The following is a 26,860-nucleotide window of genomic DNA, read 5'->3' on the forward strand; positions in this document are numbered from 1 at the left end:
CTGTTACCTCAGAGTTGCATATTTGTTTGACTTCGTTGGATATACCTACAGGCGGTGCCCAGCCATTATTATTTTGAAGAGTGGGGCCTGGTTTCTTTAGATTGTACCATGGATTGGCGGCCGTATTATTTCGATGACTCATCTTCCTTCTGGTATGCTCCTTTGCTCCTTTGGTGCTATATGATCAATGGACTTCTATTATTTTGTGATGTCTGTGTATCAACAGTAGTAGGATATGTTTTTTAGTAAATAAACAAATTCAAGGCAGACTCTATTCTTGGAACTGTTGTTAACATGCCAGTACATGTGGTGCAACAGGGTTTTCAAATTTCTTACATGCTTTATAATTTGACGTAGAAGAGCAACCTCGGGAGTTAGTTGATAGAAAAATCAAAATTTCTTCTGTTATGCCAGTACTGTGTTTGTAAAATCAAAACTGTTTCACTGCTCGTGATAATCAACAGAACAACTTGAAGTTCATAAGTTGCAAAGCAAATTCAGGTTGTGGCCAAAAAAAATATGTTCTGTCTATTTCTGAATTAATATGTAGAAGCTTGCTCGCTCTGCGTTTTCTATTGCAAGGGTATACTTGAGATGCTGAACCTATTAGTTGCATTTGTCTCTCTTTTCTCATAATTTTTCACGTATTCTGCACTACAATGCCCGAGATACTCATAATTAGAAAGTAGCAGCATCATTGTACGCAGTGTCAGGATATGCATGCATTCTTCGTAGTACATCTTTAGCATTAGCTGTTTCATTGCTAGATGGTCATTCTATATGGTTTTGTTCTAAAATTAATGCACACGGTATCGCTGTTTTGATAATTAAGTAGCAAGGGGACGTTAGGCATCTAAACATGCAGCTGAACTTGCAGATTAAGTCTTAAACCTGTGCTTGAAATAATAACCCTTTTCTTCAATTAACATGCGAGTTTCTATCAACACTATTGTTTTAATGTGATCAATTTGTATCCAGTACACTCTATTTTCAATGTAGCCAACTATAATTTGGCAAGAGTTGTCCATATGTGCATTCAATAATGTGAATCCCTTTATGGTGCAGTGATTCAGTCCCTCTCTTTGGATATCGAAGAAGGTCATACCTAATTCTATCAGGACTCCTTGGACTCACATGTTATCAGGATATCGAAGAAGTTCATACCTAATTCTCTTTGTGGTCAGTTGTGCCTATTGTTCTGTTCTGTTTTGACTTGATGGTACCTTGTTCTTAGTTCGACTAACTTTTCTCTCTAACCTTCTTTACAGTACAAAATAGAAGATGTGCAGCAATAGAAGATTACCAGCACGGAGATGCCCTTGCGGAAGATCGAGTAAGCTGCCCGGAGGTGAGCTTCATACTGACGGTGACCAGCAATACGCGACAGCCGACCACCAACATCAGATTGCGGAAGAGCCCATCACTGCCGGGAAGATCCGAACATCAGATTGCGGAAGAACCCATCACTGCTAGGAAGATCCGAACATCAGATTGCGGAAGAACCCATCACTGCCGGGAAGATCCGAAGATGAGAGGAAGGCCGCGACGAGTGGTCGCTGCGAGGAGGTGGAGATCGCTGCGAGGAGTTGGAGATCTGTGCGAGGAGGTGGAGTGGTCGCCGAGGAGGTGGAGATTGGTGCGAGGAGTTGGAGATCGGTGCGAGGAGGTGGAGTGGTCGCCGAGGAGGTGGAGATCGCTGCGAGGAGGTGGAGATCGGTGCGAGGAGGTGGAGATCGTGCTGGGTTTTTTTCTTTCCTGTGTGGGATCGTACTATGGGAGGAGGTGGAATCGTATAGAGGTGGTTTTTTTCTTTACGTGGGGAGGTGGGATTGCCCCGATTGCCGATTTTCTTTACGTTCGCTGCCGATTTTCTTTACGAGGTGGGATCGCTGCCGATTTTGTTTACGTGGTTTCGCTGCCGATTTATTTTCTTTACGTGGACGTGGTTTTCTTTACGTGGGGAGGTGGGATCGCTGCCGATTTTCTTTACATGGGGAGGTGGGATCGCTGGGAGGTCGAACCATCGCTCTGGTCGAACCATCACGACGTTCGATCCTGCTTTAATAGTAGAGATAAAGATGAAAACAGTCTCTACACAAGGCGAGACCTCTAAGAGGGGGCCCTTTTATGAAAGAACATAAATTAGCTGTTAATTGACAGAAGATTTCATCTATTTTGATCCCAGCATGGACTCAGTGTTTGCAAAGATGAATCCTATTTCTAATGTGGCTAGGAACTTGAAAGGCTTTAAGGGTAGAATCTTCTGATATGTTTCTGGCTTGTATGAAATAACATAAATTAGGTGTTATAGGTGTGGATTGGAACGTGGAAACGTATAGCTGTATGGTTCTCAATTGTGCTGATTTCCTTTTACCGCCTCTTGTGTCTTCTTTTCTCAATTGAAATAGTGTTTGCACATGAACACGTCATTGTGTTTTGTGGCATCAAGGCGACACGCAAGATATTTTGGAGTTGCCCTATCGCTTAGTGCTTCTCCCGTTGTGCGAAATTACTATTTTTATAAAAATGGATAGAAATAAATGTATCTAGAACTAATATACATCTAGAGATATTCATTCTTGGAACCGACTATGCAGCGACGCTGCACCTTGGCTCTACCGTGGGGCGGCTGTTGTCGACATGCACCATGCTGGCACAGCAAAATAAAAAGGATATGATTCATTAGTCTATACCTAATAATAAAGAGGCTATTGCTTTCGTCGGAATTTCTACCGCGGCATTTTTACAAAGAAGCCCCTGTCTTTTTAGGTAATTAAACCCGCGGTCCTTCCTCAAGTGAGAAAACGTTTTGTTCAAAAATAAACCCCCTTTCTTACCCTCGCCTCCCCATCCCAACCGTCAGAAGGCGCCCGACCTGCGCGATGTCGATGGATCTGGTGCGACGACTTGCTCCGGTGATGGTGTCGTCCTGCTCGTCTAGAGAAAGAGAGAGGCACGACGTGAGGGAGAAAGGATAGAGAGGAAGAAAGGAGAAGGAGAAGTGGCCTAAGGTGAGGGAGGCAGTCACTGGAGGCGGTGCCTCCGGTGACCAACGAGCGGGCAAGGCGGCGAGCTCCTCTTGAGGCAGCGAGGCTTAGTGCGTGTTGTTTCCTCAAGATCGAGTCTTGGCTTTCCTGAAGTGGCGGACGGTTGCTAGCTTTGATCTGGATGATCCCGATGGAGAGCTGGGTGGTGGCTCTAGGTTCCAGCTGCCTCCAGAGTCCTACTTCCCCAAGCTCGTTGAGATTGCTAGCCACCTTTTGAGGTCCTCAGCCCTTGGCCGGCTTCTCATCCTGTTCAGGTTTTCTTCCATGTTATGGGGTGTGCTCCGGCGGTGACGTACGACCGAGGAGGACGGAGTATGGGTGGTGCAGATTTGCCGTTTTGGACAGATTTCCGATTTCCAAATTCTGGTACGGGTATGCCTGAATCGCTTCTTGGCCCTGTTTTTTGCTTCTTTTTGTTGATTTACCCTAAAGTCTAAAGTTCGAAATGACACGTCTACTGTCTACTTCTCTAGATTCAGGATCTGCATATATAATGTGATTTCCATCTACTGCATTTGCTTGGCTGCTCAGCTAAAGAACCGCAAGTTCATCTATGTCTAGAAAGTACTTAAATTTCAGTCGAGTAATCATCAAATCATTTGTTTATCCTGTTGGTACTACCCGTTCTAAGGTAGTAAATTTCTAGCTTCCTACTACCTCTTCCTCTATTACCTCTTCACTTGCTAATACATGTTCTACTTATGTGCTATTTTTTAGCAAAGACAAAGAGTACGCGTCCTTGTAAGTCTCCAATTGTGCTAACATGTTTTGGATCGATCTCCCTGTTCTGGTGGATGCCAAGCCTCCAGATGTAGGGTAAACTAGATCATTACATGTAGTGAAGCCCTACCAAGTCTCCGGCAATGCGGCGTCTACAATACGAGAGCGCCACCCTACCTAAATGACAAAAGGCGCAAACCAAAGGCCTCTTGGAGGACTCGCTCGAGATTTGTTGGTATGCTAGATACATGAATGATGCTGGATATTTTTGCGTAAAAATAGTTGCAGCCTCTTGGACATATATAATTATACTACCTACTCATGAGGAATATCTTATTTTATTATTAGTACCGCAATAACCTTTTAGAAGATCTGATTACTAGAAATATGGAATTTCCTAGAAGATATTTGGAAAGCAGAGTTCATGAAAACAAATGCCAGTCCTTTTATTTTCTGAAAAGCTCTCTTCATTCCTTTTCTCGTCTATTATTACTGCTTGAGAATTTTTGCAGTCCGTACCACGTATCCACTGTTCACTAATCAGAGTGTTCCTATGCTAAAAGTTGTTGTTTTGCCCTTGCAGATTTTTTTCTATGGAATTTATGCGGTCTAAATAGTACAGTATTTTATTACTTTTCTGGAAGGATGCAAAAGCCATACCGGGCTTCCTCTGCATACTGAATGCTAAAGGATGCAATAGTATTTGTGTAATTGGGAAGTGTCATTCTCTATGTTTACCGATTGGACTCACCCTCTTAAGAGATCTAACCCTTGTCACCATAAGGAAAAAAGCAAAGATTATTATGAGGCCATCAAGTTTCAATTCAGAGAAGCAAATTAGTCTTCATGAACCATTATCGCGTTGTTGATGATGCTTTTTTTAAACGAGGCAAAAGACTTGCCATTTTCATTGATTAAGAAGAACAGAATTGCCCGGTTAATTGAAGGGAAACCGGGCTAAACCGATTGTTGATGATGCTTCACATGTAAGTTTTTTGGTCCATTGAGACTAGGTGTTTTAATTATTCAGAAGCGATGTCAAATGGTACGTAACATTGTTTATTTTAATTTTCTTTCATTATTAAGTTGAGAACGGATTATTGCATTTCCATTTGGGAAAAGGAGAGGAGAAAATGATGGATTGGGGCTTTGGCAGAACATTATTACTGTCTAGAAAATTCATGGCAACAAGGCCAATAGTTGAACATATAAATCTTTTTGAATAAATTCTTTTGTAACTCTCAATCACTACTACCTCGTCGATTTATACTTAGAGGACCAGATGGCAAAAATCCAATGCAAGGCCTTACACATGCCTGCCCATTTGGTGCATGGATGTGATTTGAGCTTAGGCCATTAAGCATCATCTTCGTGCAATCCCTACCCAAAAGGAGCAACTGTATTTTTTGAGCTCGAATGTGATATATTGATATGTATTCACATATTTAAAGGTGCATTGCTGTATTTTGTATAATTGTAATTCAAAAAACACAAAACTAATATAGAATAAGTTAATTTTTGTGGTTATAATTGTGCATCCACCTCGAAAAATATTTTTCCATTCATGCCGAATGAGTCTTCCATTGGAAGAGGAGAGTCTCATTCTCACTAGGAAGGTCTAGGCATTGTTTCTCCCGTTGCAACTCACGGGCCTTTTTCCTAGTACTATTAAATTAAGTATTGGCATCACTGAAAAAGTATGCTAAATGCTGCAATAATGCGGTTAGTTCTCTCTTTCTCCTGTGCATGCATGGAATAAACTCAACAAGATTCCCATTAATGTTTGAAATTTAAAAAGTTTTATCTACAAAACCGTTAATTCAATTGATGATCCGTTTTCACCATTGACTTCGTCGCGACGAGTTCTTCAAAACTAGATCCCATGTCGACATGTTCCGTCAACTTTTTTTTCCATTCATAATTGCCACTTTTTTGACCCACTTGCCATAAAATAAGGCCTGATTATGCACTAATTGGGCTAATATTTTTACCAGGGTCTACTATAGGCACAATGATCATCTCCATTTGATATCATTGTTTACACATGTGCCTCGATATTTTTTCTGGAATTAATCCCCCAAAGTGGCAGAAATTGGAAATGCTTTCGTAAGAGAAACATTGTATTGGACATAGCATTGTCACCCCTTTGATGCATATTGATTTGAGAGTCTCTTCAAATATTGGGGGAGACTAGCTGAACAAAGAAAGTGAAGCTTCCTTTGTTGCAATCCTTAGGGTTTCAAATTTCAAACAATAGAGTTTGAATTTGGTTGGTCTTTGTTGGGCACTGATCGAGGTATAAACTAGGGTGAGTGAATCATTGTTAAAAAATTTAGAAGAAAAAGTTTGTAATAGAGTCAAAAGTTGATAACAACACAAAAATCAAAAGACTCTGATTTTGGGGGTCTTACATGGCTCATTTTTGTTGTTAGGTGCTCCCTGTTTTAGGTATCTGCTAGAAGTTTTTGTCTGGGTTTTTCCTGTCTTGGAACACTCTAGAAGGTTTCTATTTTTTTTATTTTTGCTGGTTTTCCCTTTTTATTTTTGTTTTCATTATTTTGAAGTTCAATTATGTAGGATCAGAAATTGACTAGAAGAGGGTGAATAGAAGATTTTAAATGTTCTTAAAAGGAGTGAAATCTCTCAAAGAAGCATAGTGGAGTAATTACTCAAAGGCAGAAATTATGCTGTGATAAAACTAAGATAGTGAAAGACTTGGAGAATAAGCTTGGTAGAGCTACTAAAACATATCTACTAGAACGAACGATAGAACAATAACTAAGTAGAAGTAAAGGAAAACTACAAGAGCATGCATGCATAAATACAATCTTAAGTACTATAAGAGATAATACAAATCTAACATGGGCTGGGCAAGTAGTGCTGAAATAGATGCAATTCAAGTGCAAAGAACTGAACACGGAGAACAATGACATGACAGAGGAATAATTCATATGGAGAAAAATACTAGAATTAATGCAAGTAAAGATGAAACCAATGGTGCTCGATCATGACAAGTGATTTGTTTGACCATTTCACACTTACACTGCCAAAGTGCTACGTCAATTTAGTTATTCGTGATGCTCCATTACTTAGCATATTTTTAGGTTGTGTGGTTTTCAATCAATGAAATTACTCAATACTCTCGGTTGATGCATTGCTCAAACAACTATTGTCAGTTCAAAGGGAGCGACCAACCGTTGCAGGTTGGGGTGGCTATTTGTATTCAAAGCAATTCTGAGGTGTGAAATGACCAAGAAGGACATGTACGTGTCACCTAACGATAAACCGAAACATGGCACGACAGTTGGATTTCAAACTAATGTGGAAACTTACTTGCTGAAACTCAATTGTCAATGATTCTTTGTCTAATTCGGGAATAACTTTGTCACCTTAGGAAATAGTCACTCTTCATAAAAGATTTCTCTCATTTTTCACTCAAAAAATTGGTTTATGATTGAGAACACAACGAATATCTAAATCTGCACTAACTTGGGCCCTCTTGTAGTATGATTTGCCCAATGACTCGGTAGAAAGAAAAATGAAACTAGAGAAACAATTACGTTTTCTCACAGTCTTCATTCTTTTCACTGCGGTCAATTGCTTCTCAAACAGCATACCGAAACAATTGCTTTCAAAACAAATTTCACGGGATGTCTCCCACACGTATCTCTACTACTAAAGGAACAGTATGTGGTCGTGATGGTAGGTTTCCGTTCCTCGTTAATTTTCTTCATACCTCCCACCTTCGTTCGGTTTTTTCGTCTTTATTTGTTTGATTTTTTCGTCATATATTTGGTAATGTATTTATGTGAAATAATCAATCAAAGTTAATCTCTAATAAACATTTAAAGACTAAATCTGAATTAATTAACCTTACCATAAATGCCTCAATCTCATTTGTTATTGTTTCCATACATCACCAAATTACATTAGTTTTTAATAAATGTTTGAAGACCAAATCTGAATTAATTAATTAAACTTACCATAAGTGTCTAAATGACATTTATTAGTATTTCATTACATCACCAAATTACATTAATCTCTACTCCTAAAAGGGGAGTGCATGGCGGACCTAGGATAAGAACTGACCGGGACACCCAACTATAGAAAACTCTCAAACATATTTACACATAGGCTTATAAATGCTTCAATCTCTATTCCTAATGAAGCACTTTGTAGCGTGGTACCGGTTTATTTTGGTACACCAGTTTTATTTTCATCTCACCTCTCACCACCCCTTGCAATTGGTTTTCTTATCCATCGATATATTTTCTCTCCATTGCTTTCTTTCAAATCAACACTTTCCTAACACAAAAAGATCACATATCTAACTTTCCTAACCGATCTATCTAGTTAATGCAAAAGAAAGGGAATTATCTCTCTCACAATTGCATGAATTTATTTTTATAGAAAAAGTAGAGAATCTCTCCACTCCTTTTTTCAAATCAACACTTTCCTAACGTATAAAAGATCACATATCAAACTTCCCTAATTGATCTCTCCAATTAATGCAAAAGAAAGGAAAGTATCTCTCTCGCAATTGCATGTATCTCTTTTGTAGAAAAAGGAGAGAATCTCTCTGTTGATTGTGTGTATCTCTTCCTTTATTTTCCTAATTGATTTACTTGACACTAACAATCAAATTACCCAAGTATAATTTGGTCCAACTTTTTTTTATAATTTTGTGCATTGGTCACCATGCCAAAATTAATATCTGCTCCTAAAGTCTTAGTACCTAGGTCGTTATTCGTTTCATTCGTTCCCACTCCCCACCCATTCCCCCTCCCATCAAGCTTACCCTTCCACCACTCACAGATATTTTTCTATCCCACAAAAAACAGATTGATGAATAGAAAACCCCAAAAAACCCTTACGTTCAAACCTAATGTACATTTCCCTCCCAATCTCTGCCCGCAGCCGTCGTAAGCCCCTTTCCTTCCCTCCTTCCTACCTCCTCGGCTCCTCCCCTACTGCCGCTACTCCACTCCGCCCTAACTGATGGGGGGATAACCCGGGGTAGGCTCAACAAGCCTGCTCCTTCGCCTTCTGACAAAAAGGTACTGCCAAGACCCCCCTATGAAAAAACCCGAACCCCTTGGCCGGCTAGTAAATATCTGACGGGTGGGTGGCGAGGCGGTTGCCTCTCCAGCCGGCTCGGTCCAGTCATTCGGCTAGGGGCGAGGCGACGCCTTCTTGGCCGGCTGGTCAGTCCTCCAGCCGGCTGAGGAGCACCCGTCACATCATACCATAGGCCATGATGGGACCCTTCCATAAAAGGTAACAACACGTCAGCAAGGGTACAAGATCTGGACGCTTGGCAGGCGCAGCGTCGGCGGCCACGCCGCTGACCTCCCTCGGCTCTGATCCATCACCCTGCACACTGCCGGCCCGTCTAACACCCACTCCATTACCACACTCGGCATGGTAATAGTGGAGACGGCCGTACTGACTGCCCATGACGAATCTCACTCGACGACACCCGACGTACCGCGCGTGTCCTGCGTCAACCTTACGCGGGAGCCTCATTGGCCAGCCGGCGGGCCCCACAGCCGGATGGGACCCGGCAGCTGGCGGGTCCCTCTCTCGACAAGACAAGACCCTGTGTGAACCCCTGGCCATCCATGGAGACTGCCAGCCGGGTCCCACCTCTGTACCTTTTATCCATATTTGTAAGTCGGTGGGTTCGTCTATAAAACCCCCCGGCCCCCTCCATGCACTGGGTCGGTCAACACAACAACACAACAACACAAGACTACACCACGCAACATTTACCTCCTGGGAGAGTAAGAGCTGAGCCGGCTGCTCACCCTTCCTCTTCCTCATACAACTCCAGGAGCACCCTGTACGCATATTGATACATCATATACACACAGCAGGATTAGGGGTATTATCTCTCCGGAGAGCCCTGAACCTCGGTACATCGTGTGTCCCACGCTTGTGCCAACCTCGTCCCCAGCGTCCTCCGGTGTTACTACGGTTTCCCTCATCTTTAGCCTACCCATGGCATATGTCATGAGTAAACACCGACATTTGGCGCCCGCCGTGGGGCCGTACGCGGCATCGGCTGGATTCACACGCTGGGCGGGGCCCCGCGCCTTCACCCCCGGATGCCATGCGTCCGGACAGATTTGCATGCCTGTGGAGCCTGCCTTCGATGAGGCTTCACCGATGATGATCGACGTCCCAGTCCGCCACTCGGACTCGGACGGGGTGTCCGACGATGAGTCACCTCCCTGCGTCGTCGTCGCTGCAATGGAGACCTCAGCGTCCTCTTTAGCGACCTACGTCTCAACGATGACCCTCGCTACTTTGGTGAGGAGCTCGACGTAGATCTTTTATGTGCATGCTTCAGCAGGCTCTCCCTCACGGATACGCATGCACCCGACACATACCCGAGCAATGTGCTCGTCTTCGACGGCCCTCCGTCATACACGGGGTTCTTCCCCTCACACCATGTCGCCGCTGTCTCGCACGTTGCGGAGGTGATGTCGTCGACGCTGGGACCAACAAGGGTCCCAGCAAGGCGCCTGCAGGCCCTGACGGTCGTTCCGCGGCTTCGGCCGACACGCTCTAGGTCGCCCACACCGGCCTGAGGACATCCATCACCACCACAAACCCCGGCGATGCGCGGGCTTCGTTGGAGGAGGCCCGCCAATGGCTCTTGGAGGAGGGAACCACTGTCACCTCCGCCAAGCGCCGAATGAAGGCTGCGCGGCGCGAGTACAACTCCGCCTACGGCCTCACGCGGATCTCCGAAGGTTCTAGCCGGCTCGGCTCGGTCCGCAACTGCGGGCGGGTCGTGTCCGAGATCCTAGGCGGTCGGCAGCCCATCTACGATACCCCTGCGGTCAACCTGCGGGCGGCCCAAGCGGCCATGGCGGAGATACCGGCTTTAGAGGGCGAGGAGCGCGCCCTTTAGGAGGAGCGGGTCAAGGAGCTCCTTGACGCTGCAAACGAGCAGCAGGCTCGACTCGACCATGGCCAGGGCCAGTCAGAGTCACCGGGACCCAACCCCGTGGCGAGACGTGGTCCTGTCGGTCACACTCGAGTCGAGGTTTCGTCCTCGCTGCATTCTTCAGGACGCAAGAGCGCAGGCAGCCGCAGCGAACGTTCTCGGCATCGAAGCGAGCCGAGCTCGAGCCGACGTCGCAAAGATGACGAGAGCGATTCGGCTCCCGAGGTGTCCCACTCGAAGGACACCCATGCCTCCCATGATGACAAGGATGCCCGCAAGCGCATCAGAGACTTGGCGAAGTCGGCCCTTCTAGAGGAGGATGGTCCCGCTTGTCCGACGTGCTTCGGTCCCCGGATCCGAGGAGAGCCCTTCCCCCGAGGCTTCACACTCCCTCGAGACACCCCCAAGTACAATGGCACGACCAAGCCAGAAGACCGGCTGATCGACTACACCACCGCCATGGGCATCGTCCGGGGCAATAAGCGCGTGGCTGTTTGCTACGTGCCTCTTATGTTGATCGGTTCGGCTCGAACCTGGCTCAACAGCCTACCGGCTGGGAGCATCAACTCGTGGGTAGATTTCGAGGCGGCCTTCGTCCGCAACTTCACCGGCACCTACAAGCGCCCAGGCCGGCCTCGCGAGCTGGACATGTGCGTTTAGAAGCCCGACGAGCCCCTTTGTGATTATGTCACGCGATGGACTGAACTTCGCAACTCCTGCGAAGGAGTGAATGAGGTTCAGGCCATCCAATACTTCATCCACGGTTGCCGAGACGGCACCCTACTCAAGCACAAGCTCATGTGCTCCGAGCCTACCTCTCTGGCGGTGCTCATGGCCAAGGCGGACAAGTACGCCACGGCCGACTCCGTGATGCGAGTCAAGGTAACCGCCTTGGACAAGACCGCTTCCACGTCGGCTGCTCCCAAGCCGGCTAGAGACAACCGAGGCGGCCAGAACAACAACAAGCGCAAGGCGGTTCAGCTCGATTCGCGCGCAAGGAACAAAATGGTGGCCAACGTGGAGGGAGAGGGCCCTGCCACGCAGGGCAACTCCCAGCAGAGGAAGACCTGCAGGGCTCCCTGGCAGCCCAGGCAGTCCTTCGAGCATATGCTCGACACTCCCTGCAAGATGCATTCTGGCCAGAACCCCTCCAACCACACCCTCCGGCAGTGCACTTCATGCGGCGACTGTCGCAGGGGGAGGGCTTGCCGGCTCCCCCAGGTGCGGCTGCGGCACCACATGCTTCCGCTCCTGGTCCCGCGCTGGCTCCTCCGCCGCCGCCTCCCCACCACAACGGCCGGCTCCACGACGACTACCCCACCAAGACGGGGCATTCGTCGTCTTCACCAGCGAAGGCGGCAACAAGCATAGCCTGCGTCAGCGTCAGCGCGAGGTAAACGCCACGGTCCCCTCGGTTCCTCAATACATGCATTGGTCTGAAAAGCCCATCACATGGAGTCGGGTGGACCACCCCGCGGTGATGCCGAACCCCGGCTCGTACGCGCTCGTCCTCGACCCCACCTTTGCCTCTCCAAGGCTCACCTGCCGGTTCTCCCGGGTATTGGTCGATGGCGGCAGCAGCATCAACATCCTCTACCTCGACACCCTCCTCAAGCTCGGACTCAAGGAGACAGACCTCCAGCCGACCAGCATTGTCTTCCACAGATTCGTGCCGGGACAGTCCTGCTCGCCGGTTGGCAAAATCCAGCTGGATGTCCTCTTCGGCGACAAGGCCCACTTCCGCTGGGAGCCCATATGGTCCGAGGTGGTAGACCTCAACAGCCTGTATCACACGCTGTTGGGCAGGCCGGCTCTAGCCAAGTTCACGGCCATTTCCCATTACGCCTACCTCAAGATGAAGATGCCGGGTCCAAAGGGCATCATCACGATTGCTGGCGACTACAAGAAGTCGCTCGAGTGTGCGCGGGACAGTAGCCGCCTGGCCGACGCAATGGTGATTGCTGAGGAGAAAAGGCAGATTGACCGGCTGGTGGCCCAGGCTACTGAGCAGCCAGCGATCCCTACTCCCCCATCCCAGCCGGTCGGCGAAGGCTCTTTCGAGCCGGCTAAAGAGACCAAGCAGGTGCCACTCGACCCCACAAACCCCAAGCAGTGCATCACCATCGGGGCTGGCCTCAGCCCCAAATAGGAAGGCGAGCTCGTCGACTTCCTCCGTGAGAATCAGGACATCTTTGCATGGTCCTCCAAAGACATGCCTGGAGTCCCGAGGAAGTACGCCGAGCACAAACTTCAAGTGCGACCAGATGCAAAGCCGGTGAAACAACCCCTGCGTCGCTTCACCAAGGGAAAGCGGTGCACGATTAGAGAAGAGATTGCCCAGCTCCTTGCAGCCGGCTTCATCATGGAGGTTTTCCACCCGGACTGGTTAGCCAACCCAGTCCTGGTGCTGAAGAAAAACAATAGCTGGCGAATGTGTATAGACTACACAAGCCTGAACAAGGCATGTCCGAAAGACCCTTTCGCTTTGCCCCGGATAGATCAAGTGATTGACTCCACAACCGGCTGAGAATTGCTATCATTTCTGGACGGTTATTCCGGCTACCACCAGATCAAGCTGGATCCAGCCGATCGCCCGAAGACCTCCTTCATTACGGCCTTCGGGGCCTACTGCTACACCACCATGATGTTCAGCCTGAAGAACGCAGGGGCGATGTTCCAGCGCTGCATGCAGCAGTGTTTGCTGCCCCAAATTGGCAGGAACATCCACGTCTGTGGATGACATCGTCGTTAAGACGAAGCAGCACTTCAGCCTCCTCGACGACCTGCGGGAGATGTTCGCCAACCTGCACGAGTACAAGATCCGGCTCAATCCGGAGGAGTGCGTCTTCGGGGTCCCAGGCGACAAACTCTTGGGGTTCTTCATGTCCGCTCGCGGCATAGAGGTGAACCCTGAGAAAATTTGCACCGTTTACTACCGAAGATTTTGTTAGTACAACGCCCGAAGATTTTGTTAGTACAACGCCCTGTTTACTACCTCATCGAGGTCTTGTCCGCCTCCAAGCAAAATTACCCCCACTACCAGAAAATGTGTTATGGTGTCTACCTTGCCACCAAGAAGTTGAAGCAATACTTCCAATAGCACGTCATCACTATGGTGATCACCGTTCCGCTCTCAGAAATCATGGGCAACCGCGACGTAACCGGCCGGATCGCCAAGTGGTCCATCTTCATGGCGGACCACGACATCGGATACGTGCCTCGCACTGCCATGAAATCTCAGGTGGTGGCCGACTTCCTTGTCGACTGGGCGGAGACCCAGTTCGAGCCACCACCTCCCGACTCCACACACTGGAGGATGCACTTTGACGTCTTCGAAAGGAGACCAGCTCAAGTACACTCTCCAGATCCACTTCGCCGCCTCCAACAACTTCGCGGAGTACGAAGCACTCGCTCACGGCCTCCGGCTTGCCAAGGAGATTGGCATCCGTCGGATCCTCTGCTTCGGCGACTCCGACCTTGTCGTGCAGCAAGTCTCTGGCGAGTGGGACGCTAGGGGCGCCAACATGGCAAGCTAGCGCTTCCTCATCCAGTAGCTCAGCGGCCCCTTCGAGGGCTGCAAGTTCCATCATGTCCCAGGGCGGACAACGAGGCGGCTGATACACTAGCTAAGATCGGCTCCACCAGGCAAGCCATCCCCTCTGGCGTCTCGCTCGAGAAGCTACACAAACCATACATCAAGCCGTCTCCAAAGTCGGCGTCCATCTTCGTACCAGCCGACTCCTCGGCGCATGCGCCGTTGGCGGCTCCAGCTGTGCCGGCTGCGACGTCAGCACCAGCCGCGTTGGCTCCGTCGGCTCCAGAGGCGGCACCAACTACAACAGCAAGACTGGCCCCGTCAAGTCTAGAAGCCTATCGTCTTGACACCCAGTGGGTGGACGCCATGGAGGTGGACGGCGAGCCGGTCACTACGGTGGCATCAGAGGCTGACACGCTTGTGCCCGTGACCACTTCAACAAGCGCAGGGGCTGCAGAAGCCCCTGACATTCAGGTCGAGGCGGAGCCAGCTCCCGTGTCGGCTCTGTCATGGGCATGACCCATCTTAGCCTTCCTTCTTCGTGGAGAGCTCCCCCAGGAGGAGGCAGAGGCAAGGCAGATCCAGCGCCAGTCTGCAGCCTACGCCATCATTAACCGCGAGCTGGTTCGGTGCAGCGTGACCGGCGTGTTTCAACACTGCGTCGAATCAGAAAAGGGGCAAGAAATCCTCCGGGACATCCACCAGGGAGAGTGTGGGCACCACGCCGCTTCTAGAACCCTGGTGGCCAAGGCATTCCGCCATGGATTCTTCTGGCCCACGGCTCTGAAGGAGGCCGTGGAAATGGCCGTTCTCCGTCTGGGGGTTGGACATGGTCGGACCCTTCAAAGCGGCTCGAGGCGGCATGACGCATATCCTGGTGGCGGTCGACAAATTCACCAAGTGGATTGAGGCTAGGCCGATCAAGAAACTTGACCTCCCCACGACTGTCAGGTTCATAGAGGACATCGCAGTCCGCTATGGCTTCCCCCATAGCATCATCACCGACAACGGCACTAACTTCGCCAAGGGCGCAATGGCAATCTACTGCTCCAAGAAAGGCATCCGTCTCGACCTGGCGTCAGTGGCCCACCCCCAATCCAATGGCCAGGTGCAAAGGGCTAACGGCCTGATCCTGGCCGGCATCAAGCCAAGGTTGGTGGCGCCACTGGTGAGGTTAGCCGGCTGCTGGATCAAAGAGCTGCCAGCAATGCTGTGGAGTCTCCGCACCATGCCCAACCGGTCGACCTGCTTCACTCCGTTCTTCCTGGTATATGGGTCTGAGGCTGTCATCCCCACAGATGTCGAGTTCGACTCGCCTCGAGTCACCATGTATACAGAAGCAGAGGCAAAGGAGGCAAGAGAAGACGGCGTCGACCTACTCGAGGAGGCAAGGGACCTAGCGTTGAGCCGGACCGCTATCTACTAGCAGAAACTGAGGCACTACCACAACAAGAAAATCAAACCCCTCTCGTTCAGAGAGGGAGACTTGGTGCTGCGAAGAATCCAGCGGACGGCCGGGCAACACAAGCTCTCCTCCCCATGGGAGGGCCCCTTCATCATCAGCCGGGCATTACTCAATAATGTCTATTACCTGATCGATGCCGAGAAGCCCGAGAAGCGCAAGAGGGATGACTCCGGCCTGGAGACGGAGCGCCCATGGAACGCGTCTCTGCTCCGTCCGTTCTACTGCTAAGAAGGCAAGTCCTTGAAAAAATAAAGAGCATGTAAATATGTATCTTCTTCCCCCTGCGGGATTTCAAATGAATAAAAAAGGATGTTTTGAGCCAAGGCTCGAAACAAGCCTCCTTTGCGTTCATCCCCAGAGTCTTCACTCATAGACAGTGAGCCTCTTACTGGCCTCAAATAAGCCCCAGGGCTCGCTGGCCGGCTTGAACGACTTCCTTATTTGTAGAGGTGCACATAGTGTATGCCGGATCAATTCCTGGTCGCCTTGGCGACAGACCGGTTTCTGGCTGTTCGACCGGCGGGGTGCTGCCAAGGCAAGGACGGTTACACGGAAAGCCCTAAAAAACTGCGAAAAGATAGCCGGCTCAGGTCCGCTTGATCTTTTACGATCTTATCCAGAGTTTTCACTCAACGAGAGTGAGTCCCTTGCTGGAGCTCTTGCGGAGCCCCGGGGGCTCGCTAGCCAACCCAAACGGCCCCCTTCACTGTGGAAGGAACTGATAGTGTACGCCAGATCAAGAACCTGGCCGTCTCGCAGAAGCAGCCATGGATCGGCTCACGGCCATCTCGCAGAGGCAGCACGAGGAGAAGCCGACGACACGTAAGGTTTGGACTATAAAAAGGTTGTCGGCTCGGGTCCGCTTGATCATTCATACGATCTTATTCTACCCGGCCTCTGTTGGCTTGTATTCGAGTCCTTAAGTCTTGATGGCTTCGAAAGATCCAAGTCCCTGACTCCCAAAGGCAGAAGCCTCGTCCCAGCCATAGACCGGCTCCCAGCTGTCATGCTAGCGAGGCGGGTGCCAAAGGAAGAAAGGGAAATGGAGAAAAAAGGAAGTCAAGCAGGAATCAAAGGACAAAAATATAAGGCAACACGCATGGTGTATCGAATTAAACGCAGAATATATACATTCTAAAAAGCGTTGGCCCACGGCCGAGGTTCATATACCCCCCTAGTGGGTGGAACTCACAAAATGAATTTCAAAATGAAAAGATCGGCTAAGGAGCGGTGGCCTCGCCCGTTGCCCCGGCTGCGGTCCCTGAGGTGGCGGCCGCATCATCACCAGCGGTCCCCAAGGCGGAAGCACCGTCTCCTCCACGAGGGCGCCCAGCTCTATCCCTCGACGAGTCGGTGTATGCTCCACTGCTGGATTCGGCATCATCCTCCTCGGTGATGTCAGCTATGCTTCCCTTGCAACGGCGCCAGAAATTGTCGTGTTGCCAGCACCAGGAATCCTTCAGCTGCAGCTACGCCTTAAGGGACTTCCTAGGCAAGTATGCAAAGGATTTCTCCCGTGGCCTTGGAACCTTGCGTTGGTGTTCCCTCGAAGCGGAAAGGGTGATGTAGCACAACGGTGGTAACTATTTCCCTTAGTTTAAGAACCAAGGTATCAATCCAGTGGAGGAGTATCACAAGATCCTCCACAAACACAAAAGCTTGCTCCCAATGCTATGAAGGGGTTGTCAATCCCTTATAGATTGTTTGCCAAGTAAGAACTGAAAGCAACAAAGTAACAAAGCAAAGTAAAAGCGGAGATGTAAACGATGGATGCGAATAGACCCGGGGGCCATAGTGTTTACTAGTGGCTTCTCTCATGAAAGCAAGTAGACGGTGGGTGAACAAATTAATGTCGAGCAATTGATAGAACTGCGCAAAGTCGTGACGATATCTGTGCAATGATTATTTCTATAGGCATCACGTCCACAACAAGTGGACCGATACTGTCTGCATCTACTACTATTACTCCACACGTCGACCGCTATCCAGCATGCATGTAGTGTATTAAGTCCATAAGAACAGAGTAACGCCTTAAGCAAGATGACATGATGTAGAGGGATAATCTCAAACCAATGATAAAAACCCCGTCTTTTTACCCTTGATGGGAACTACTTGATGTGTGCCTTGCTGCCCCTACTGTCACTGGGAAAGGTCACCACATGGTAGAACCCAAAACCAAGCACTTCTCCCATTGCAAGAATCATAGATCTAGTTGGACAAACAAAACCCAAGACTCGGAGAGACTTACAAGGATATCAAATCATGCATATAAGAAATCAGCAAAGACTCAAATATATATCATAGATAATGTGATCACAAATCCACAATTAATCGGATCTCGACAAACACACTGCCAAACAAGATTACATCGAATAGATCTCGATGAAGATCAGGGAGAACTTTGTATTGAATATCCAAGAGAGAGACGAAGCCATCTAGCTACTAACTACGGATCCATAGGTCTGAAGTGAACTACTCACGAGTCATTGGAGGGGCGATGATGATGAAGAAGAAGCCCTCCAACTCCAAAGTCCCCTTCGGCAGGGTGCCGGGAAGGGTCTCCAGATGAGATATCGCGGAAACGGAAGCTTGCGGCGGCGGAAAAGTATTTTTCAGGCTCCCCTGATTTTTTGCGGAATATTCGGGAATTTATAGGCCAAAGATCTAGGTCAGGGGGCGGCCAGGGAGGCCACAAGCCTTCCCAACGCCGCCTCCCCCTGGTGGCGGAGTGGGGGCTTGTGGGCTCCCTGGAGCCCACCTGGCTTGGCCCAAAGGCCCCCTGGTCTTCTTCTTTTCAGGAAAAAATCATTTCGGGGTTTTTCTTCCATTTGGACTTCGTTCCAAAATCTGATCTGAAAAGAGTCAAAAACACGGAAAAAACAGGAACTGGCACTTGGCACTGAATTAATAAGTTAGTCCCAAAAAAGATATAGAAGGTACATAAAACAACCAAAGAAGACAAGATAACAGTGTGAAACCATCAAAAATTATAGATACGTTTGAGACATATCACTCGGCATCATCCTCCTCGGTGGCTCCCTCCTCGGAGCTCCCGTCGGCGTCATAAGGCTGGAGGCAATGCAGGTCTTCAGGGAGCACGCTGCCATCATCGCCTCGTTCTAGGATAAGCTCGTTCCAGGCGGAGTAAGAGGCGATGGCGGTAGCCCTCACCCGCAGTGGCTGCTCCATAGCCTGCAGCTGCGCTTCTGAGCCGACACGCAGCGCTATGAGCTTGCCCAGTTCCAGGTTGCGATACCAGGACCTGGCAATGCGTAGCGCCATGTACGGACCTGCGCAGGCGGCCGAGGCGCGCCAGGCATCCAGGCGAGCTCCTCCAGCAGCGAGCCAACGAGTGAGCCGGCTTATTGAGGCCGGTTCCACAGCCTCGGGCCACAGGGCCCCCACCATCCCCAGGCCAGCACTCTGGAGCCGCTCCATGGACTCAGACATGACGTGCAGGCGGGCCCTGAGCCTCGTGCTGATCTCCTCCACGGTCCAGCCGGAGGTGGCCTCCACCTCTTGGCCGGCGGTGCGACGCTCTTCATGATGCGTCTCGACGGCCGTCTCATCTTCTTCCCGCATCTTAGGGAAGTGCTCTGGAAAAAAAAATGGGGGCGAAGAAAAATAAGAAGAGGTACAACAAAGAACAAAAAGGCCAAAATAAGGTCAAAAGAAAACTCACGAGCGTAGCAGGTGTCGGTCTCATGGGCACTCTCCATGATTTCGAGCTCCCGCACCGTGCTCGCCTGAGCCACGCGGGAGATCTCTTCCTGGAGAGTCGCGGCGTTTTCTAGCGCCTTGGCCAGCTGACCCTGCCTCTGAATGAGGGCCGCCTCCTTATCCTCCAGGGTGGCGTCCCTGAGCTTCATCTCGTCAAGATGAGCAGCCTTGAGACGTTCCATGGCGGCCGAGAAGGAGTCGTCCTTCTCCTGTAGGGCGGCGCGCAGTTGTTCCTGGTCAGCCTGGCGGGCCGACTCGAGCTCCTTCTTCTCCGACTGGAGAAGAGCCAGCTGCTGCCGGAGGGGTTGCGCCGCCTCGAGCAGGGCGTCCTGCTCCGCCACAATCTCGCCCAGTCGGGCGTGAAGAGCAGCAACCTAGCCATCAGCCGCCTGGTGCTGGGCCCGCAGCAGGTTGTATGCCTGCACGCGGGCATCATGGAGCTCCTACAAGCAAGACAGCAAAAATAAGACTCAGCTTGGTTAATCCCTAACCAGCCCGACTCTCGGGGGCTACACCCAGTGGGTGCACTGGCGTGCCCCCACTAAAAAAGCAAGAAGGAGAAATAGGCTTGAGGAGATTCGACCCGGCCATCGCTTGGCCGGCCCGAGTCTCGGGGGCTACACCCAGTGGGGTGCGCTAGCGCGCCCCCACTGAACTACAGAAATACAAGAAAATCGCCTACCTGTGTGCGCTCCTCGAGGCGCTGCAGGTCCCTGTGCGCAACCAGGGTGGCCTGCTTCACCTTATCCTGACTGCGGGCAAACATTGCCACCAGCTCTGGGACGCCACGGAGCTCGACTCCAGGCTGCGCCCGACACTCGAGGCGGGCTACATACCAGGTCTTCATCGGTTGGCCCCCGGCGCTGGGGCTTGCTCCTGGGGCAGCCAGGTCTCGATTAAAGACGGCTAGGGTGTCATCTCTAGGTGATGGGTTGGCGGCCGCCTCCGTCGACGGGCCGACCGGCTCAGTTTCCAGGGCAGGTAGAGGAACGTCCGATCCAGGCTCATCCACGGTCATGCCCGGCGCGTCCATCACCATCTCCGACACCTCCAGGTCCATCGTCGGCGCATCGCCGACATCGCGCTCCGGCGTATCGAGGACATCCTCGATATGCACCATATCGGGACTTCGGGCCCAGAGGGGTTGGCCGCCTCGGCCCCCCTTGCATGAGCCTGGGCCGTCTCGTCAGCCAGCTCTGCTAAGCACGGCTACGAGGAGGGGTCGTGGCGAACCTTCGTCCGCCTTTCCCTCGGCTGTTCGGGCGGATTGTGCTGCGGCTGACTGGCGGCCCTCTTCTCCGCCGCCTCCCGCCAACGGAGGCCGGACTAGTCCTCAAGGGCCTTCCGGGAGGCATCGGCGGCCTCCCAGCCAGCGCGTTCGGCCGCGGAGGCGGTTTCCTCCTCTGCGTCCTCCGCGTCCCTACCAAAACACCATAATGAGAAGGCCATCTTCGATCTAAACCAAGCATAGAAGGGGCGGGGAATCCTTACCCTACCACGATAGGCACATGCATTGTGACGGTGCCGCCATGACGCCTCTTGGAGCCTCCGGCCCTGCAGCCAGCCGGGGGGGGCGGCAGCGGGGCGCTTAGGGGCCGACCGGGAAGCTGTGGCACCCTTGCCCTTCTTCCTGCCTGCCTCGTCAGGATTGGCCGCCTCAGCGTCAAGGCGGCGGCTGCGCATCGCGGGCAGGCTGGTGACCTCCTCCGCCTCGTTGGAGCCTTCCTCGAAGGTTGTGTTAGACGAAGAAGACGATGTTTCATCATCATCCGTCCAGTCAACAAGGGAGGACTTCAGATGCCCGAAGAGCTAGCACAAGAACAAAGACATAGCCGGCTGATAACCCACAAGTATAGGGGATCAATTGTAGCCTTTCTTGATAAGTAAGAGTGTCGAACCCAACGAGGAGCTAAAGGTAGGACAATATTCCCTAAAGTTCTATCAACCACCGATACAACTCTACGCACACTTTATGTTCGCTTTACCTAGAACAAGTATGAAACTAGAAGTACTTTGTAGGCGTGAAAGGAAAGGTTTGCAAGAAAGTAAATAACACATAAATAAAAACTAGGGGCTGGTTAAATAAAGAAACAATTACGAGTGTCTAATGAGTGTGGAAAAGTGGTGGTAGGAGTTGCGGAATTGTCCCTAAGCAATTGACTACATTACTAGATCGATAGCAAGTTTTATGTGGGAGAGGCCACTGCTAGCATGGCATCCCTTACTTGGAATTCTATGCACTTATGATTGGAACTATTAGCAAGCATCCGCAACTACTAGCGTTCATTAAGGTAAAACCCAACCATAGCAGTAAGATGTATTGGTCCCCCTTCAATCCCATATGCATCAATTTCTATGCTAGGTTGAAGCTTCTGTCACTCTTGCCCTCCAATACATAGTCCTATCAACATACAACTAACCCTATGGTGTGATCCACGCGCGCGCTCATATGATGGGCACCAAAGGACAACAACATAACCACAAGCAAATTAAACCAATCATAGCAATTCATCAATCACCGATAGGACAAAGAAAATCTACTCAGACATCATAGGATGGCAACACATCATTGGATAATAATATGAAGCTTACAACACCATGTTCAAGTAGAGGGTACAGCGGGTTGCGGGAGAATGGACCGCTGAATATAGATGGGGGAAGGTGATAGAGTTGTTGGTGTAGATCATGTCCTCGTCATGGAGATCACCGGGATGATGAAGATGGCCATCGGAGATGGGTTCCCGCTCCGGCAGGGTGCTGGAACGGGCTCCCGATTGGTTATTGGTGGCTATAGAGGCTTGCAGCGGCGGAACTCCCGATCTAGGTTTCTTTTCGCAGGTTTACGTATTTATAGGAATTGCGTCAGTTGGGCCCACGAGGAGGTCACAAGCCCGCACGGCGCGGCCAGGGGGGTAGGCCGCGACGTGCAAGCTCGTGACTTCCTCGTGGCTCTTCTCGCCTTCTTCCAGAGCTTCGGGGGTCTCTTTCGGTCCAAAAAAATCATCGCAACGTTTTGTTCCATTTGGACTCCGCCTGAAAAAGGGTCAAAAACACGGAAAAAACAGAAACTAGCACTTGGCACTGAGTTAATAGATTAGTCCAAAAACTGATATAAAATAGCATATAAATGCATCTAAGACATCCCAAGTTGATACTATAATAGCATGGAACACTCAAAAATTATAGATACGTTGGATACGTATCAAGCATCCCCAAGCTTAACTCCTGCTCGTCCTCGAGTAGGGAAGTGTTAAAGACCGAATTTTTGATGTGGAATGCTACCTAGCATATTTGTTCTTTGTAACTCCTTCATTGTGGTTCAACATTCAGATCCATAAGATTCAAAACAATAGTTCAATGTTGACATGAAAACAATAATACTTCAAGCATGCTAGCAAAGTAATCATGAACTTTCGAAATAACAAGGCCGAAAGAAAGTTATCCCTACAAAATCATATAGTGTGGCTATGCTCTATCATCCTTGCACAACGAATTTAAATCATGCACAACCTCGGTATTGGCCTAATAATTGTTTTCACACCTTTACTTTCTCAAACTTTTTCAACTCTCACACAATACATGAGCGCGAGCCATGGTTATAGCACTATACGTGGAATAGAATGTGGTGGAGGTTGTGAGGCAAAAAGGAGAAGATGGTCACATTGACTAGGCATATCAATGAGCTATGGAGATGCTCATCAATAGATATCAATGTGAATGAGTAGGGATTGCCATGCAACGGATGCACTTTGAGCTTATAAGTGTATGAAAGCTCACAAAGGAAACTAGTGGGTGTGCACCCAACTTGCTTGCTCACGAAGACCTAGGGCAATTTTGAGGAAGCCCATTGATACATCTCCAACGTATCTATAATTTTTGAGTGTTCCATGTTGTTTTAGTATCAACTTTCGATGTTCCCTATGCATTTATATGATGTTTTATATCTTTTTTGGGACTAACTTATTAACTCAGTGCCCAGTGCCAGTTCCTGTTTTTTCCTTGTTTTTGACCTCTTGTAGATAGGAATATCAAACGGAGTCCAAACGGAATAAAACTTTCGCCATGATTTTTTTTTCCGAAAATACGACGAATACGAGACTTGAGAACCAAGGCAGCATAGACCGTGGGAGGCCACGAGCCCCCAGGTCGCGCCCCCTGGCCGCGTCGTGGGAGATCGTGGGCCCCACGTGGCTCCGGTGCCCTACTTCTTCCGCCTATAAATTTCGATAAATCGTGCCACGGAAGAAAAGAGAGCCGCAATTACTTTTCCGCCGCCGCAAGCCTCTCTTTCCGCGAGATCCCATCTGGAGACCGTTCCGGTACTCGGCCGGAGAGGGATGCGGAGTTGGAGGGCTTCTACATCAGCACCATTGCCCCTCCGATGATGCGTGAGTAGTTCACCACAGACCTTCGGGTCCATAGCTAGTAGCTAGATGGCTTCTTCTCTCTCTTGGATCTTCAATACAAAGTTCTCCATGATCTTCATGGAGATCTATCCGATGTAATTCTTCTTTGCGGTGTGTTTGTCGAGATCCGATGAATTGTGGATTCATGATGAGATTATCTATGATGTATATTTGAGTCTTTGCTGATTTCTTATATGCATGATTTCATAACCTTGTAATTCTCTTTGAGTTATCGGTTTTGTTTGGCCAACTCGATCTATGATTCTTGCAATGGGAGAAGTGCTTGGTTTTGGGTTCATACCGTGCGGGGACCTCACCCAGTGACAGAAGGGGTAGCGAGGCACGTATCGTGTTGTTGCCATCAAGGATAAAAAGATGGGGTTTTCATCATTGGTTCGAGTTTATCCCTCTACATCATGTCATTTTGCTTAAGGCTTTACTCTGTTTGCATGAACTTAATACACTAGATGCATGTTGTATAGCGGTCGACGTGTGGAGTAATAAGAATTAGATGCTCACAGTATCGGTCTACTTGTCTCGGACGTGATGCCTATATGCATGACCTTTGCTTAGATGACTTCATGACTTTGCGCGATTCTATCAATTGCTCGGCAGTAATTTGTTAACCCGTCGTGATATTTGCTTTTATGAGAGAAGCCTCTAGTGAACACTATGGCCCTCGGGTCTATTTTCCATCCAGTGTTTTCAGATCTATATTACTTTCTCTGTCAGATCTCACTTTTGCAAACAATCGTGAAGGGATTGACAACCCCTTTTGTCGCGTTGGGTGCAAGTTGCTGTTTCGTGTGCAGGTCACCTGGAACTTTATCTTGGAGTTCCTACTGGTTCGATACCTTGGTTCTCAAACTGAGGGAAATACTTGTTGTTGCTGTGCTACATCACCCTTTCCTCTTCAAGGGCAAAAACCGACGCAATCTCGAGTCAAATTGCCAAGTTCTGGTGACGTGACTGGGAAGTAGCACCCATCATTGGAATATACAAGCCAAGTTATATGATGAAAATTCCCACTAGTAAATGGAAGTGACAACATATGATACTCTCTATCATGAAGATCATGGTGCTATTTGAAGCACAAGTGTGGAAAAAGGATAGTAGCAATTGTCCCTTCTCTCTTTTCTTTCATTTTTTTTGTGGGCTCTTTGGCCTCTTTTTTTATTTTTTTTCTTTTTTTTATTTTGGTGGGCATCTTTGGCCTCTTTTTTGTATATGGGCTTCGCTGGACTCTTTTATTTCCTCACATGGGACAATGCTCTATTAATGATGATCATCACACTTACAACTCAATCCTTAGAGCAATGATGACTCTATATGAAATGCCTATGGTAGTGTACCGAGATAATGATCTAGCATAGCAATGACATCAAAAAACGGACAAGCCATGGAAACATCATGCTAGCTATCTTACGATTATGCAATGGCAATATGGAAGTGGTGGCACATGTCATGAGACGGAACGGTGGTAGTTGCATGGCAATATATCTCGGAATGGCTATGAAAATGCCATAATAGGTAGGTATGGTGGCTGTTTTGAGGGAGTCTATATGGTGGGTTTATGCACCGGCAAAAGTTGCGCGACACTAGAGAAGATAGTAATGGTGAAACGAGAAAGTGCATATAAACCATGAACTCACATTAGTCATGAAGAACTCATATACTTGTTGCAAAAGTTTTATTAGTAATCGAAACAAAGCATTCAACGCATACTCCTAGGGGAAGGGTTGGTAGGTATAAACCATCACGCGATCCCCACCGCTACACAAAGGATAACAATAAATAAACTAATCATGCTCACACTTCATCACATAGCGGTTCACCATACGTGCATGCTACGGGAATCACTAACTTCAACACAAGTATCTCTAGATTCACAACACCCTACTAACATAACTGTAATATTACCATAAACACATCTCAAAACTAATCATGAGGAATCAAACTTCTCTTACTAATCAATGCACTTGAATATGAAAGTTTTTGTTATATCCTCTTTGGATACCTATCATATTTAGGACTAATTTCATAGCACACGCCAATTACGAAGTTACTTAGAGGGAGCACTCTCAAAATGATATAAGTGAAGATCAAGAGTTTTTATTTCTACAAAATATGCCACCGTCGTGCTCTAAAAAGATTTAAGTGAAGCATTGATACGTCTCAAACGTATCTATAATTTTTGATGGTTCCATGCTCTTATCTTGTCAAACTTTGGATGTTTTATATGCCTTTTATATCTTCTTTCGGACTAACTTATTAATTCAGTGCCAAGTACCAGTTCCTGTTTTTTTCGTGTTTTAGACCCTTTTGAGATATGATTTTGAAACGGAGTCCAAACGGAATAAAATCCCCGAAATGATTTTTTCCAAAACAGAAGAAGATCGAGAGGCTTGAGAGCCAAGGCAGGGGAGCCCCAGGGGCCCCACGAGCCCCCTAGCCGCGGCCAGAGGGGAGTCGCGGCTCCCTGGCTCGTGGGCCCCCTGAGCGCTCCCTACCCTAGGTCTTTGGCCTATATATTCCCTAAAATCGCAGAAAAAATCACGGCATCCATGGAAAACACTTTTCCACCGCCGCAAGCTTCCGTTTCCGTGAGATCTCATCTAGAGACCCTTCCCGATGCCCTGCCGGAGGGGACTTTGGAGCTGGAGGGCTTCTACATCAACACCATTGCCTCTCCAATGACTCGTGAGTAGTCTACTTCAGACCTACGGGTCCATAGTTAGTAGCTAGATAGCTTCTTCTCTCTCTTGGATCTTCAATACAAAGTTCTCCTTGATCTTCATGGAGCTCTATCCGATGCAATCCTCTTTGGGGTGTGTTTGTCGAGATTCGATGAATTGTGGATTTGTGATCAGATTATCTATGAGTATTATTTGATTCCTTGCTGATCTCTTATATGGATGATTTGATATCTTTGTAATTCTCTTCGAGTTGTGGGTTTTGTTTGGCCAACTAGATCTATGATTCTTGCAATGGGAGAAGTGCTTGGTTTTTGGT

Source organism: Hordeum vulgare, chromosome 7H (genome assembly GCF_904849725.1).
Source record: "Hordeum vulgare subsp. vulgare chromosome 7H, MorexV3_pseudomolecules_assembly, whole genome shotgun sequence".
In the NCBI taxonomy this organism is placed as follows: Eukaryota; Viridiplantae; Streptophyta; class Magnoliopsida; order Poales; family Poaceae; genus Hordeum; species Hordeum vulgare.